General features: G+C 36.6%; 1 protein-coding gene across 1 annotated transcript in view; it reads left to right on the forward strand.

Moving 5' to 3' along the window:
• Window positions 1-15,671, forward strand: part of grip2b (glutamate receptor interacting protein 2b) — a 388,052-nt gene that overhangs the window by 290,373 nt on the left and 82,008 nt on the right. The gene's annotated exons all lie outside the window — the stretch shown is intronic.

Here is a 15,671-nt window from a genome sequence, read left to right on the forward strand (position 1 = left end):
CTTCAATCATCAGGAAGTTTGAAAGTCAACACACCAGTTGAGCATCTGTCAGTCAGTTAATGATGTCGTATTTCTACAGGACAGTGTGTTTTTAGACCAGCTGATGCCAGTCATATTTCACTTTAAGATACTTCCACAAATAATTGCACTTATATTTGAAGTTGTGCTTTTGCTGTTGCTCATACATTAACACATTCAGCATAAAAATACTAATGTATCAAAATCATTAATGAATAAAAATGAACATAATATATAAAAACTTTGATGGACTAACTGTACTGGGGTAATACAACACTTCAACAAAGGAATGTGGCAAAAGTCAGTCCTGCATACACAGTGTCCATTGAAAAAAGAATATAAATATGAAAAACGTGTTTACATTTTGGTGGCATTTTCACCCTACCCCTTCATTTCCCAATCAGTTAATGATTTAAGAAGCTAAAAGTGTTTTTTCTTTTGATTCAGTTTAAGTATAAGGAGTCCATTTATGTGACCTAAAAACAATAGCAAGGGAAGTACCACCATATGTACCACGACATGTCTGTGTTACTTTTAGTGTAAGTAATTACACTAAGTGTCCATTCACACTATATGTTGGAATTTATGAAGTCTACTGTATGTGGTTTATGATGAGACAGACTGGTAACATTATGTCCATAATATTAGCTCGATGAAATTAAAGTGATGAAGCAGAAAACAAAAGTATTTTTTCATCCCCTAATGTCAGTATATCATAACTTGCAACAAATGTTTAAAAAAAATAATTAATTAAATGAAAACAGGTTTTAATATAATGTGGCAGTACCTCTGTGCTTTCTAGATGTAGCAGTAGGTGGCAGAATAAAAATAGCTAATGATGGATAAAACACAACATTAGCAACAATCTTTTCATCAAACACATGTAACATCTTAATTGACACAACAGGCAGATACTTTAAACTGTGATAATGATATAGTTTATCAAAGTAAGTCTAAATTATTTTGTTATACTTTAGTATTTGGTTATATTTATTAGGGTTAAGGCATTTCTTTCTTCTTTGTCAGTGACAGCTGTGGCCAGAGACGTGCTATGTTTTGGGGTTGTCCATCCAAAGATCAGCAAAGCCTCCAGGGCATTTCTTCAGATTTGGCACATGCACTTGAACTGAAAGGATGACCTGACGAGATACTGGAGGTCAAAGGTCAACCATGAGATGATCATTCTAATTTGCTTTTAGCTTCCTGGGGCATAATGTCGTTAGCCTCATAGCATAAGTAGCTAACTCATACACTATATGGACAAAAGTATGTGGACATGTTGAATTCAGGTGTTTCTTTTCTAACAGGGGTCTAAGATACAAAACAATAATGAGAAATGTTATAATATAGTTTTTTATTGGGATAAATGTCATTGCATTGATTAGTTAGGTTAAAAGTGTCATCTTTGTTTCCAAAATACCGCAGAGATGGTTTTTACTCCATTTCTCTCAACATTGATTTTTATTTTATTTTTTTATCCATGACTCTGATTTTAAATTTCTACAATATTTTTCATGCTTTGTCTGCAAATAATAATTTTCTACCACAACTAAGCATCTACTTTCTTCACATCTTACTGTGGAAGAAAAATCTCCCATTAAACTTTAAGGAAATATTGATGTTTATAAACTATATGGACATAAATATTGGAACACATCATGTCTACAGCTGTAAGATATCCTGTTCGTAATGATTTGACATAGAAACATCAATATTAATAATAAATATACCATTTATCCCAATATAAAACTATATTATGACATTTGTCATTATTGTTTTGTATGTCAGACCCGTTAGAAAAGAAACACCTGAATTCAATGTGTCCACATACTTTTGTCCATTTGTATATGACTTAGGCAATCAGGCTATGAGGATAATGATATGATAAATTACTGTGAATGTGTGCCGTGAGAAGTATCACTACATATAAATACACCAACACACACAGTCAAAACACAGAGTCGTGCCATTTATGTCCGTTTTTATTAAGGGTTACTGCCTTCCAAAATAAAATGTCGTCTAGAAAACGTAAAAGCCAGTCAAATGCTGGTTTTGTCTGAATGAGCCAGTTCCAGTCGAAAGTCTGGAGGTTTGTCTGAGCCTTTGTGCAGATACAGCCCAAGGATAACAGTGTCACTTCCTGTGAGTGTCACTGGTATGTTGACAGTTATGTGTTACTCAGAGGTGCAGCAGCGTGAATCACCTTGTATTCCTTTAGCATTGTCATAAACCATCAGTCACGGGCTCCGTCTTTAAGAAATAATCCATGACACCATCCCATAACTGTCAGCTTTGACTCTCTTTATCTGTGTGACCCAGCAGTCAGTCACCTTCTGTTCTTTCAGGAGACCACACCCATCTGAGAAAAATAGAATAGAATAGAATAGAATAGAATAGAATAGGCTTTATTGTCATGACACCAGTTATGCAACAACATTGCAGGTGGTCTCTGCCAGCGACAGTGCACTTACATCTAAATAACACAACAGTTACAGACATATATTTAATAAATATAAAATAGTGTGCAATTGAAAATATCTGCAAATTAGAAATATGCTAAACTAGCGCACCGATCCATGGGTAACCATGGGTTCTAGATATGGTAGTTTTATGCTGGAGAGAACTGATTTTTTGTAAAAATTCCTAAGGCATTTTCATTTGAATAGCCTCTCTGCTGGCATGTCTCTTTCTGCACATGAAATTTGACACCGTGGCAACGTGGCCCTATCAGTGATGATTCTATGATGGTGAGCATAGCAATGTGATTGTAAGACTGTTGTATTCTGAAATTACTAATATCTCCCAAAATATTGGTCCTATCAACTTGCCATTTTCACGAGTCTCTTCCCTGACCAAAAGTATGCCGCGTTTCCACTACGTGGAAACCAGTGGCAGCTGCTCGTCTTTCAGAGAGGGGAAGCTCATTGTCAGTTTACATCAAAAAAAAATGTCAAGTTATTTAAACATAAAGTAAACAAGAAAATGTTGAAATTATGTTAAATTGAAACAAGGAAGTACAATGAGTGTGTTTTATTTAAAGTGCAAGAAATGAACAAGTAATTTCGTAGTGGTTTCTCTCTTGATTTCACAAGCAGAATGTGCAACGGTATTAAAACTAAACTCTGTCAAGTGAAGGAGTATATCTCAAGTATCTGTCAGTGAAGCGGGATTCAGCCTTTCGACTGATCCTCCAATCAGCATGTGGAAGCCCGGCGTCCAGCCCGGCCAAGCTCTGCCCACAGCTCCATTCACCCCCAGAGACACCGAGCGTCCAGGGGCGGGACATCATCATGGCATTTATCCAATTACTGTCTAGCTTTGAGGCGATGAAAAAAACTGTTCCACTCAGTCCCATTGAAATGCATGGACACTGAGCTTCTACGGGCAAATGCACTGACCATAGATCAGATGAGAAAACAGCACAATGGGAATGTATGAGAAGTTAACAACATCGAGTCCGTTGATTTGTGATAAAGCTGATTCTGAACGAACTCGCCTTTGAGATGAACGTGTTCTAACACATTTGTAGTCAATGAAATGTCAACACAACCGTACATATTTAACCATTTCATTTTCATAGTTTTAGGGCAGGGGTCACCAATCCTGGTCCTCGAGGGCTGGAATCCTGCATGTTTTAGATGTATCCCTCTTCCAACACACCTGATTCAAATGATAAGCCTGTCTTCAAGCTCTGCAGACGCCTGATAATGACCGTCACGTGCGCTGGAAGAGGGAAACATCTAAAACATGCAGGATACCGGCCCTCGAGGACCAGGATTGGTGACCCCTGTTTTAGGGGAACCCTTGCAGTCTATAAGAAATCGCCACTGGTGGAAACTTAACTCAGCTGGGCCCGGCTTTGCTCGGCTTGACTCGACTCGGGTACCTGGAGACCCTTTCCATTACAGGATACTACCGACTTTAGAGTACCTGGACGTCATAATAGCGATGCGGTGCGTTGCTTCCATGTCGTCTGCTCAGAGAGTTGCTGATAAACTCGCTCGTTGCATGTCCTCTCATCAATCTCACACTGAATTTTTACATCTGAACCTCCTCGACAAACCATGGTGTAGTTTTGCGGGCTATCATCATGTGGAGTAACTTACTGCTGTATTTACTGTCAACTTCCGCATCTGTTTTTGTAAAACAGTCACAGAGACAACTCTCTGACCAATCAGTGGTCTGCAGTGTTTACACATTTCAGTATCTGGTCCCCAGTCCTCGAACCTTGGTGGAGGTGATACCAAAAAACTAGTACCAGGTATCAGGGTACCAGATTACAGGTCCTTGTTCATAACGGAAACGCAAAAAGGCTGAGTCAATATGAGCCAGTACCATGTAGTGGAAACGCGGCAATACGTATGTATGCCCTGGGGCACCGTTAGCAATTGTGGGCCCCATGAAAGGTAAAAGTTGTGGGCCTTCATAAAACAAAGTAGTATGTAAATTTATTGTCGGAACGGGTGAGGGGTGTACGTGGTGTAGGGACAGGAGGTATATATGTGGGGGTGTGTTCCACCGCAACTGGTGTGAAACTGAAAGTGAAATAACTTTGGACGTCCGACTCCTGGATTCTATGCCTTTCTTTTACTCTGGACCTTACACAAAATTTTCACAACTTCTAACCTATATCCACTGGGCCCCCTGGGACTGCTTTGCTCCATGAATTTGTCACGTTTACCCCCCCTTTGTGGCACCCCAGTGTATGCCAAACTGCAACAGTCAGCTCTTTCCAGATTTTGTGTGATGCCAGAGACACACACCCAGAGTCCACTTCCCTTTTATAAACTAGATGAAAGGGTAAGATTTAGAAAATATAAAAGTTGAATAAAATGTGCAAATGTAACAGTGACAAAAGATACCCTGAATCCTGTATTTCTATTTGATTTCTGTAGATGTAAGCAGTAGGGTTGGGGTTGCTTTTAGATTTTAACTAGAATGAAAATTCCCTTGGTCTTTGTTGTGGAACTAACGGCTGGTTTTTGGTTTGAGCAAAAAGGTTTGAAACTCAACTGTGGTTCAGTTCATTTACAGTCAAAGAGTCAAAACACTTTGTGGATCATTTCAGACCAAATATGGGAAGTTACGCAAAGTTACTGTCACCTATAATTAACAGGAGAAAAAAAGTAAATAGGCAACAAAACAACAGGTCATGTCAGCTGCACAGCCATCGCACATAGATGATGATGAACGTAGTAGTTCACTTCCACAACTGCAGTATGAACTGAACATTAACCAGGTCAAACCTTCACAATGTAAAAGAACATCTATAATCCTGGTTTAAATCTTGGTTTGGACTTTCTACATGGAATAATACTAGAAGTGAAAAAAGATGTATTTAATTGAAACTACCGACAAATACATTTTTAAAACAATCATTTCCAAGCTTAAAAATGAATCAACAAGTAAATAAATGGAGAATCCTGCATAGTACACCTGTCCTTTGATGCATTTATCTTCATATTGGACAGATTAACTCCATGTACTTTCTTTAAGATTTCTGCAAGGTTCAAATATAACATTTTCCAGGACATGCTATAAAAAGCCCCACAGTATTACAGCCCGAAAGCTTCCTGAATGCAAAATGAATCACATGCTGCGCTCTTTGCAACCCAGGTGCACCAAAAACCAAATGGAGAAATGAGAGAAATATATGGGGAGGTGGTGTTCCTGGTCCCTGCAGGTTTCAAATCTAGGCCTACAATCAATGCAGCTGTTCTGTCACAGTCGTCATATGGAGGTATCTGTTGTTACCCATCACACCAGTGACGGACTTGAATCATCTGTTTCTGCAAAGACACTCAAGAGACACTGCCCAAAGTAGGGAAGGACGGAAAAGAATATCCAAAACTTCTTCTCAGATCTCAAAAGCTTCAGTCAGCTGTTGCTGCTTTTATTTTGTTGGCAACTATCGCTGTACCTGCAGAAAGCTCTGCAGATACTGCTCTCCATGTTTTTGTCAATAGTTGCTTTTCCATTGGACATATGCGCAAAACTTTATCGATATTTACTAAATGTCGAAATAACAGAAGTGCAAAATGTTGTTTTTTCCTTTAAATCACAGATGTGATGATTTGTTTATTATCACGAGATGTCACAAGAAGTCATTCCATAAACATGGCAATGAACATACATATCTGTTCTTTGAATCTAGAATGCTCATTACCCCTCTATCCCATACTGAATTTAAAAATGATTCGGTTTCCTCATGTGTCCACACATACTGCACCATGTTTCTTGTAAAACTCTTCATCTTCGCTTGTTGTAACATCCATCAACATCCCTTTTTTTTTTTTTTGTTCATGTGACTCTAGTTGCGCAAAAAGGTCTTTCCATTGCAGTTTTGCACGATATACCAATTTTGCTATGCCCAAAAAAAAACACCTCTTGCAAGTGCAAAAACTTTTCATCAGAAAAATGAGAATTTTGGCGAAATTGTCCTTTTTCCAGTAGGCTAATTTTTATATGCAAGTTATATTTGCACAATTTGAGGGTCACTGGAAAAATAACTATAGTTTGAATCATTGGAATCTATGAAATGTAAGTTTGTCGTTTTTGTTTGAATATGATCCGGGACTGGTTTGACCATATACTATCTAGCATGTCATTCTAACCTGCATTTGTAATGGACTTACATGACCAATCAAATATGGATTTTTATTTAATACCAAAAATGATTTTATATGATGATTTAAATAGAATAGAATAGAATAGAATAGAATAGCCTTTATTGTCCTTGTGCGTACAATGAAATTAGGAGCCCTGCTCCAGTCAGTGCAACAATATTAATAAACACCAGTACTACAGAACTGTAATATTCTCTCTATATTCTTTAAAACTAGTTTACAATGAAAAAAAAAAGAAATCTTTTAAAGTTTATAATCTGTCTTTTAAACTTTTATTGTATTTTTGTATTTTTTATTGTATCCCCCCCCCCCATTTACTTATAATGGCCAAAATTTCTCTATGCTGTCTATGTCTAGCCTGACATCAGCACACGCATAGACATGATGACATCAATATGATGCCAAATAAGCTTCAATACATGTGAGGGGCAGGGTTTCTTGTGTCTGGCACTACTTGTTGTACTTGTATTTATTATGATCAGATTGTCCTTGTAAACGACATCTCAAGCTCAATGCATCTTTACCTGGTTAAATGAAGGTTAAATAAAAAAAAGCGTAAGATAAACTAAAAGGAGTTATAGAAAAGTAACTTCACTTTTACCAAGTTTCCACATGAAGACACAAAGATGAGCAGGAGAATTGCATCCTGGTGACAACTAACCATTACTCACAGCTGTCAGTCTCATATTTAACCCCCTATCTGGCTGAATCACCTGTAATCAGAGTAGAAATACTTGAGTAATAGTAAGTAGTGGATTAGAGTAGATTTTCTGTAGATTGAAAACATGTAAAGAGTAGATGCAGAAGTGTCATGTACTCTCAGATCACTTGAATTAAAATATGCTCAAGTCATTATGGATTTTTTACCGAGTGATGCTGAAAAACTATCAAGCACTGCAGCCAGATTTTTTTTCAAAGGACAAAACAGATCTTCTCTGCTCAACAGTCTTAGCTAGTTTTCACCATAATTTGCCAAAACTGTTTTTATCATTTTTTTGCATTTTGATGTGTTTTTGAGTGACAATTGAATTATTTTTATTTGATGTCACTTATTTATTTTTATTTTTGTCACTGACATTTTTCTTTTGTGATCACAGTTTTTTTTACACTTACTGTGGTTTTTCTGTTTCAACTTTCTGTTACCTTTTAGGTGTGAAGGGGAGCGTTTGAGGGGAAGGGCTAGGAGGGTGCGATTTGCATATTACTTGCATATTGAAAACCGCAACTCTTGGCTCAGTCGACTGCACTAACAATAAATTCCCCTCAATGACCATCAAATATTTTCAAATAAAAAGAGGAAAAAAAATACAGTTCTGTCCTGGATTGGACACCTGAATAAGGTTCCAAATTAGTTTGGACACATCAAGGAAAGTAAAAAGCTTTCAGCTATGTAATGACACCTATGCAACCAAGCATAAAATGTTTTACTATGTTGAGAAAATACTCCAAAAAAGAAAAAAAAAAAAAAATGCACAAGCTTCAATTTGGCACCTGAAGCACCTGTGGCACGGAAGCCATGCAGTACCACGATATGCGCTCGCTGTCTTTCTAAGTCCGGCGGGGTCCAGAGCCAAGGAGCAGGTTTAACCACAGTCCATGAGGTTTAGCTCCACACTGTGACACAATAAGACATATGAGAAACACTCATTGCAAACTAACCAATACAATGACATTTATCTCAATATAAAACTATAGTATGGCATTTGTCATTATTTTTTTGTATCCCAGACCCCTGTTAGAAGAGAAACACGTGAATTCAGCAGGTCCACATACTTTTGTCCATTTGTGTATGAGTTAGGCAATTATGCTATGATGCTAACGATATACTCAAAGTTTATTACGTTTTTTTTTGTTCAATGAAAAAAAAAAGCTTACTGAAGGTTTAAATGACCAAATGATTAAATAATCCTCTCCAGGTTCCCCCACAGATTGTGTCTGCAACACCACCACACCATCTTTTTATTGAGTCATTTCCCTATAAAGCTCATCTAACATCGTTCCAAAGGAAATCATCCTCCAAATGTGGGCTACCACAGAAGAAACCAATAAGGTCTCCATGCTACTTTATATCCAATTTAAATGCCAATAGGAAGAAATTTAATCCACAGCATCATCCAGTCCCAGGAGTGTGTACGTTTTTAGCATTACCCTGTGGGAATTAAAGTTAAAGGACCAACTCTGAAAGTTTTCAGCTGTGGTGTTTCATTCAGGACTACAAAGAAACTGCTTTTCCTTCAAAAGCGCATGAGCCTGCTGAGCTGAAAACAGGCAAAATGTCAACAGTCTTTAAGACGGCGTCAACTTCATAAGAAAGCAGGGGTGTGCAGTGTTGAAATAAATTCAGATTTATGGGATTTATATGTGAAAACTGGTCAAACAAGGATGTCACATTATGTTTAGATCTTTTTAGCTCTTATAAGAAAAAAAAAATCCAATCAGTGTGTCATCAAATGTACAAAACAGGCCAGAATACACACAACAGGTGCATGAGTGAACTGAAGAATCTGTGTCCACCTGTTTTCTGGAGTGATCAAGGGTCGTAGGTCATTTAGTATGTGTTTGCCCTTTGTATGGCTCCAGACATTCTTAGAAGTGTCATAAAAGCTGCTATGAGTATGTGCTTGTGTTCCTTTTCTTCAGTGGTTTTGCTTTACTGTGTGTTTTAGGGTCAAAACAGGGTAGAATAACAAAAAAAGACAAAGAGAGGAATAGAAGTTTGACAGGTTTTGACTAAATAAGGCACTCAGGATGTACATCAGTAAGAGATTTAGGATGTTGAACATGAACTGTGAACTGGAGCACACTGAACAACAACAAAGATTTGAATTTGGGCCCAGTAGTTTTTGTTTTGGAGCTCTTATTTATTTATTTATTTATGTATGTATGTATATATGTATGTATTTATTTATTTATTCATTTATTTGACACCTGGTTGAACTCCAAAAAATAGTTACACAATCAAAACTCAGAAAAAACATTGTAAAAAAAAAAAAAAAAAAAGGAAAATTACTACAACACTGCAAACAACAGTAAAAACAAAACAAAAAACCCCACAACAGCCCAAACCACGTATTTTTATAGCGAGTCAGTCTCACTCACTGCTCTGTGTTTTACCCCCCTATCTACAGGCGGTGGGGGGTGCACTGAGCATGCTCAGATGTCTGTGGAAAGAACGTTTGGAAATTTTTCCTATTGAGCAAATGGCTAAATATTTATGAATATTTAAAATAAATCATTCATTCAGAACGCTCACCACAGACACGTCAGGGGTTAAAGGGTTAAAGAAAATACTCAGTATTTGTATTGTGCCGTACTAGAACTAGAACGAGAAGGTGCTTGTCTAGCTTAGCAGATAGCTAACAGGTCCTCCAGTAAACACCCAGGAGTCTAATGAACGTTTTGGGATATTTATGAAGGCTTTCACTTTACAGCATGAATTTTAACCTGTGAAACTGGAATACAAAAATAAAGAAAATGTACAGTATAACTGAATTGACCTCATAAAATACACAATCAGTAATCCAAAGTAAAATGCACTAACATGTGACTTAGCATAGTTCCAGTTAAAACAAGCATTAGCATCTTTAGCTGTAAGCATTCATTTGATGAAATACTCTTTTTAAATTAACTACAGGCACACTATGTGAACATTATATAAACATACATGAACTTAACTGACTTACAGACATATCTTTGTCCAGGTTCCAAAAGAAGAATGAACGTAAAAGGTAGAAATCAGCAGCAACTTAAAACAGCACGTCAGAGATAGCGACTCAGCAAAACTGAAGAACAGCAGCTAATTAACTAAGCAGCACCTCCCCCACATTCTTAAAGGGACAGTGCACCATTTCAAGTGGGGCAGCACAATTTTAATATTTCCCCCCATTACCTAATTAAAGTCTTTTAATCTCTGCATAGTCTTGCATGATGTTTAAGAAAAAAAAGCATCAGACTGGGTTTCATGAGAACTCTGTATTACTCAGACTCTGATGTGCATAAAGTATCAGCTCCCATTCATACAATGGGCTGATAATTAAATGCCTGAAATACACCACTGAGCACCTCATACTTACTGCCTGGCCAAGGACTTTTTTTGTAATCACCATAATTTAAATGAAACCAAGCAACACAAATTGAAGCTACATATCAGTGTTTTCAATATTGTGAGGTGAAGCATTACTGCATCTGTTGTCTTAGCGGTGTTTCCACTGAGTTTGCCCTCCATTAAAAATGAAATAGGTGAATCTTAGACTGAGAAGGAAGAAAGATGGGGGACAGTGAGAGGTGAGAAGAAAAACTGAAAAGCACAAGAAAATAGATTTTCAGTGCTAGTTACAAGTAAAAACAGAGTAATTTCAGATCTTGTTAAAGTCTAATTCAACTACAAAATAGTTATTCCTGACAGAGTGTAGTGTTAAATGGCAGACTCTGCCAACACCCCTTCATTTGAAATAGAAACAGATTTTCTATTGTCTTGTTTTGTTTCTGTCTTTCCTTGTTGTCAGGAATGACACTGTACAGTGGTGTGAAAAAGTATTCACCTCCTACCTTATTTCTTCCATTTCTGCATATTTGTCACACTTCAATGTTTCAGACAATCCAAAAAAATATATTAGACAATCACCTGAGTAAAAAAACTACAGTTTTTAAATGATGATTTCATTTATGAAGGGAAAACATAAACCTGCATGACACTATGTGAAAAAGTAATTACCCTGTTGTTCCATCACACATTAACTGTGATTAACCACATTTTTTTTTGTAAAACAGTTTAATTTCACTGGCCACATCCAGGCCACTACTTTACTACTATTAAGTAAATGAAATCATTTACATTTATTATCATTTCAAACCTGCATTTTTTTATTTACTCAGGTCACATTTGTCTGATATAATTATTTTGATGATTTGAAAGATTTAAGTGTGACAAATATGAAAAAAATCTTAACAATCTGGAAGGGGGTAAATACTTTTTCACAACTGATGGGGGTGACCCAGCAGTCTACCCAGCTGTTAGGTATGGATTTGAAATGTGGATTTTAATAATTTTTAACTCCTCTTCATCGATTTTTTCTTTTATTTTTTGGAATCCTGTGTTTCATAAGCAGCTCTCATTGTATTATTTATGTCTGAAATAGTGGCTGTCTTGAGCTTATATTGTATTTATTCACTTCCTGAACCAAATTGGAGACTGCTGCTGGGATAGGCTAAATACAATTATCTATCTATCTATCTATCTATCTATCTATCTATCTATCTATCTATCTATCTATCTATCTATCTATCTATCTATCTATCTATCTAGCTAGCTAGCTAGCTAGCTAGCTAGCTAGCTAGCTAGCTAGCTAGCTAGCTAGCTATCTATCTATCTATCTATCTATCTGGCTGGCTGGCTGGCTGGCTGGCTGGCTGGCTGGCTGGCTGGCTGGCTGGCTATCTGGGGGGTTGTAGATATGGTGTGTGTTGACTGGTGTTGAATTTCAACTATTGGGAGAATGTATGGTTACAAAAGTGTGGTTTGAAGTCGATATAGTGTGGACCAATATAGACTCTTTCAAAGTGTTAAATTAATTCTACTGTTTAGGAGGCGTGAAGGCTTGCCAGGGGGGCATGGGACCACTCCTGGGTGTTTATTTTTTTCTTCTTCATGTTAGAACATGTAGCAGATGGAACTAATGTTTTAGTGTTGGAGCACCCTGGACTCATTTTAGGGATGTACAACAAACAAATCCACTGCCATGGTGATCTGTCACTAGATTAGACAAAGAGTTTAGGTTTGGAGAATGGACAAGGACTGGACTGGAAAAGAAAAATGTGCAATGTGTCTGTTTTTGCACAGTTTGTACAGTTTGCACTTTAATGTTCTGTAATATTGAACCAAGTGGAAAGCGCTGTGGTGACTTTAAGTGTTGTAAATGGCTCTACAAATAAATATTGATTGATTGATTGATTGATTGATGCTCTGAGATGTGCAATGTAAACGGGCTCATTGCACCCACTGATATTGTTCAAATGTTCATCTTTGTTACCAAAATTTGCTTGTTGTTCTAAAAAAAAAGTAACTTTATTGTCATAGTTGTAAGATAATTGCACATTTCCTATTTTTATTTGGAAAAAATATTGTCTTGGCGGGCAGTCTGGTTGAGTATTGTATTGTTCAAGCAAAACTTACTTTTAATTTGCACAACAAATTATTCAAGGAAAAGCAAAAAGTATTGTTACAATATTGATGTTTCTTTCAATAAAAGTTCTAATTGCACTAGTGTTACAATGTTGTTGGGGTTGAGGGCCTGGAGGTTTTTCGTCCTCCAAAGGGGGGCCTGTGAGAAAAAGATTGAGGACCCCTGGTTTAGGAATAAGATGTAATGTGTGTAACAGAAAATGATAATGTTAATTTAAAGAATATCATTACCGTGTGCTTACATGTAATGCAAGGCACAAGGTACTATTGTTCATCATATTCATTATTATTCCGACTGACTGACTTATTATTATACAAAAACTTTGGAAAAAAATGCGGCCCAGAGCATTGAGCCCAAATATATTATTGCAAAAATGTACAGCTTGGTCTTGAAAGATGTGCTATCTTTTGTGTTAATGTTCCGATGCACAGATTTCGTTAAAATTGCAAAAAAAAAAAACAAACCCTGGCTGAATTTGTCCATCCAAAATGAATTTTAAAAATTTGTAACAATTAATTTTGTTGTAGCATTCCACATGATTGGACCTAAAATTACACCATAAATATGAAAAGAATTAAAAATCTAAATTTTTCACGCAAATTACAAATTCTGCTTTTCATTTTATGCAATTTGTGAATTTAGGTTTTGAAAAACAGCGTCAATCATTCAGCTGATCCATAGTTTTTTTCTTTCCTGTTGTGCTCTTGCACAGATATAGTAATTTTTTTTTTTCCTCATAAATAACATGCACATAAAAATACAATGTGGAACAATGTAACATTCATCCAAATATATGGAGTACTTTACTCATAAACAGTCCTTCTTTGATACTGTTTCTTGCTTTTACATCACACCCAGCCACAAATCCACAAATCCGGCAAAAGGCAAGCACATGGGTTATGCATGTCTTGTTGGTTTTTTTTTTTAAATTATTGTTATTATACTTTGTGGTGTAGATGACATATCAGTAAAATAAATATCAGTCCTAGTTGAAGGGTAGACTTGCATAGGTAAATCTCCACATTTCATTCTATTCAGATTAGAGATCAGTTGTGCACCGCATACGCAGCTGCACCCAGGTGTGGCAGCTTTCATTTCAAGACAGGCATTATTGAGGCTCTTATCTTTCATAAGTCATCCATTTTTATATCAGTGAGGCTGAGGAAACCTTATGATGTGATTAACAGTTCAGGTTGTGAGATGAAGGGACATTAACAGGATCTAACTGTAGAAATGAAAAAAAAAAAATTGTAATCGTGTTTTCACACACATAAACATGAGAACAGTTGTGTTTTTAACTAATTTAAGATGAACCATTATAATCTACAGAGGGAGCGGATTCCAGTGAGTCCACCATGTTGAATTTATGGTATTTGAATTAATCCATAAAGACCCAAACAGCCATCGGTGACCAAAAGCATCTACTGATGTAAAAGGTTTAATACCTGTTGATCCACTAATCCTATCAAGGTCAAGGTAAACTTTGACCATGTAAATAATTGGTGTAAAATACAGTTTGTCATCTTTTCATGGTCATCAGATATGACCCATTTGGACGTTCAGAGGCTCCGTAGTGAACGTGGAAACACCCTCATCTTCTACAACATTGATTCACCAGTAAAACCCATAGAGTTGGATCAATGACAGTGGATGGACACACTGGGTTTCTGTTCAGTTGATGATGGATTTGACTGAAAAAGTCAGTTTTCTCTGTGTCTGATATAATATCCCTCAACTATAATCTGAGGTTTAATGAACATGTACATGATCAGTAAAGAAAATACAGGATGTTCACTGAAAAATATTTAAAATACAGAGGATAAAATTAGAATAAATGGTGATAAATCACTTAAAAAAGGTTAAATATATTTTTAAAAAATTCATTTGGGAACTGCTACAGAAGTAACACTGGGTCTTTATGGGTTAATATCACTATCACTGAATCACCCAGTACTAGTACCCAGACAAATATCATTAACAAGAGACTGCTGCTGTTTTTGCAGCCACTGTAGGTGAGAATGAGGGGGTATTCAGCTGGTTACCATGTGCAGCTTCATCTATAATTGTCATTCATTTCAACCTTTCAATATCTGAAACGCCCTCCAGTCAGAACTCAGGAAGAGTGTTTGAGTAGAAGTGAAACGTCAAAATAAAATATATAATGAGAACTATGAAATATGAAGTTGGCAGGCAGGACAAGGGCAGTCATCAGATTCAAGGAAAACAGACTGATATATTCAGTTGGTTTTGGGCATTTTGTCTCAGTTCTAATTTCATCATCATTTCTTGTTAAGTCTTATTTTTTATTTTTTCTTCTTTCACTAGTTGCTTTTCCATCGGACATATGTGCAAAACTCTGCCGATATTTACTAAATGTAAACAGAAGTGCATAATGTCGGTTTTTCCATTACATCACCAATATGATGATTTGTTTATTTATTATTGTGACATCTCGCAGTAAGTCATTCCATAAACATGGCAACGACGCATGAATGATTTACAGACATATTCATATTTCTCTCATAGCACCCTTTAGGTCCTTGAAAATGCTCACATTTTTCTATTGTTTTGAATCTAGAATGCTCATTACCCCTCTACTACTAAATTCAAAAATGATTTGGTTTCCTTGTGTGTCCACACATACCACGCCTTGTTCGTTCTAAAACTCTTCTTCTTTGCTTGTTGTAACATCCATCAACATCTGTTTTTTTTTTTCTTCATGTGACTCTAGTTGTGCAAAAAGGTCTGTCCATTGCAGTTTTGTGTGATATACCAATTTAGCTATGCCTGAAAACCACCTCTTGCAAGCGCAAAAACTTTTCATTGAAAAACAACAGTTTTGGCG

The sequence above is a fragment of the Sphaeramia orbicularis genome, chromosome 5 (assembly GCF_902148855.1).
Source record: "Sphaeramia orbicularis chromosome 5, fSphaOr1.1, whole genome shotgun sequence".
NCBI lineage: Eukaryota > Metazoa > Chordata > Actinopteri > Kurtiformes > Apogonidae > Sphaeramia > Sphaeramia orbicularis.